Source organism: Emys orbicularis, chromosome 13 (assembly GCF_028017835.1).
Source record: "Emys orbicularis isolate rEmyOrb1 chromosome 13, rEmyOrb1.hap1, whole genome shotgun sequence".
NCBI classification, from domain to species: domain Eukaryota; kingdom Metazoa; phylum Chordata; order Testudines; family Emydidae; genus Emys; species Emys orbicularis.
Genome location: NC_088695.1, coordinates 9299778 through 9302350, shown reverse-complemented (window position 1 = coordinate 9302350; position 2573 = coordinate 9299778).

The following is a 2573-nucleotide window of genomic DNA, read 5'->3' as shown; positions in this document are numbered from 1 at the left end:
TAATTCAGAGATCAAAATGGAATAATAACATGTAGATGAAACTTGGGTGTAATAATGTCATTGCATATCTCTTTAAAGTTTGTGGTAAACTGTCTATGAACTTCTTTATGGATAATTACCGTATGTTAATCCATGTAGTTAATTACTGGTGATGTTTAGGAAATAGAAGGTTACTTCAAAAGCCTAGTGAACAATAGTTCTCCCAAGGACTGCCTGCTGATGAGAGGCTGCAGAAATCTGTATGAAAACTCTTGGGACCTGATCCTTTTCTCTCAGATCTTGTTAAGCTTTATTCAGAGGAAGTTTGAGTCATAAGACGGAGATCTCCAGTCCCATCTGGACTGCCCTGATATCGAACATTTTTACATGGGACTATAACTTCATGAAAGGATTCTGAAAAGGACTCTTTACAATTCTAAAGCACCATCTCTACAGTGAAACTGACCTAAGGACTCTATTCATGTCTGTATGTATAATGATCTTTTAACCAATACTCTCATTCTCTTTTCTTCTTTTAATAAATCTTAGTTTAGTTAATAAGAATTGGCTGTAAACGTGTATTTGGGTAAGAACTGAAGTATTCATTAACTTGGTGAGTAATGCGGCAAACAGCAGAGGCTAACAGCGGGATCTGTCAGAGAGGAGGTTCGCTAAGTGTTGCATTGGGGGGCTGTGTGGGTGAGTATCTGAGTGTCTGTTGCAGGGGACAGTTTGTCAGTTTGACCATGTGCTTGAGTGTTTGATTGTTTGTTTGAACAGTGTGAATTGGGAGTGCTTTGTTCCAGGTGGGCTTGAGTGGGCCTGACTGTTATAAAAAGGCAGTCAGCAGCGAACCAGCTGAGCGGCGAACAGCGGAGGCTAGCAGAGGGAGTTTGCCTGGGAGTTCACCTCGGGAGAGCCCACTGAGGCTTGCATCTTGCGGGCTTCTGTGAGTTGCTGCAAGAGCTGAGGAAGCTCTTAGAAGGAAGCAATTATGGAAGGTGAGCATTCAGTTGTTGTAACCTGCACAAGTTGTGCCATGTTTGTCTTTCTTCCACAGGACAGAAGTGAGAAAGTGCAAGCTGGTCTCCATATTGGAAGAGAAGGTTCGAGGTCTGGAGAAACAAGTATCGACCGTGTGTTGCATACGAGAAAATGAAGATTTCCTGGACAGACGTCAGGATATGCTCCCACAGGCACAACGTTCTGAAGATTCGGAGCAGGCTGCCCAGAGGGGACAGAGGGATGGTGAAGAAATTTGGCAGCATGTGACCTCCAGAAGAAGGAAAGAGGAGCGTCCATGTACCAGCAATGGAGATACAGGTGAACAACTGTTTTCATGTTCTCTCCACAGGTACTAATGCGGAGAGTGGACTAGATGATACATCTGAGGGAAGGGAGCAGAAGGAGGCTCCACCGATTGGAAGGCATGAGATGCACTGTCCTAGGGATGAGGGTTCCAAAAAGACCGCTCCCAAGAGAAGGAAGAGGGTGGTGGTGGTCGGGGACTCCCTCCTCAGGGGGACTGAGTCATCTATCTGCCGCCCCAACCGAGAAAACCGAGAGGTCTGCTGCTTCCCAGGAGCTAGGATTCACGATGTGACGGAGAGACTGCCGAGACTCATCAAGCCCTCGGATCGCTACCCCTTCCTGCTTCTCCACATGGGCAGCAATGATACTGCCAAGAATGACCTCGAGCAGATCACTGCAGACTACGTGGCTCTGGGAAGAAGGATAAAGGTGTTTGAGGCGCAAGTGGTATTCTCGTCCATCCTCCCTGTGCAGGGAAAAGGCCTGGGTAGGGACGGCGGAATTGTGGAAGTCAACGAATGGCTACGCAGCTGGTGTCGGAGAGAAGGCTTTGAATTCTTCGACCATGGGATGGTGTTCCAAGAAGGAGGAGTGCTAGGCAGAGATGGGCTCCACCTAACGAAGAGAGGGAAGATCATCTTTGCAAGCAGGCTGGCTAACCTAGTGAGGAGGGCTTTAAACTAGAGTCACCGGGGGAAGGAGACCAAAGCCCTGAGGTAAGTGGGGAAATGGGATACCGGGAGGAAGAACAAGCAGGATAGGAGGACTTTAAACGAGGTTCACTGTGAGAAGGAGAACAAAGCCTTGAGATAAGTGGGGAAATAGGATACTGGGAGGAAGCACGAGCAGGAGATTGCAAGACGGGAGGACTCCTGTCTCAGACTTAGAAAGCGGTACAATCAGCGCGTTATCTTTAGTGCCTATACACAAATGCAAGAAGCCTGGGAAACAAGCAGGGAGAACTGGAAGTCCTGGCACAGTCAAGGAACTATGATGTCATTGGAATAACAGAGACTTGGTGAGATAACTCAGATGACTGGAGTACTGTCATGGATGGATATAAACTGTTCAGGAAGGACAGGCAGGGCAGAAAAGGTGGGGGAGTTGCATTGTATGTAAGAGAGGAATATGACTGCTAAGAGCTCCGGTATGAAACTGGAGAAAAACCTGAGAGTCTCTGGATTAAGTTTAGAAGTATGAGCAACAAGGGTGATGTCGTGGTCGGAGTCTGCTATAGACCACCAGTCCAGGGGGATGAGGTGGACGAGGCTTTCTTCCGGCAA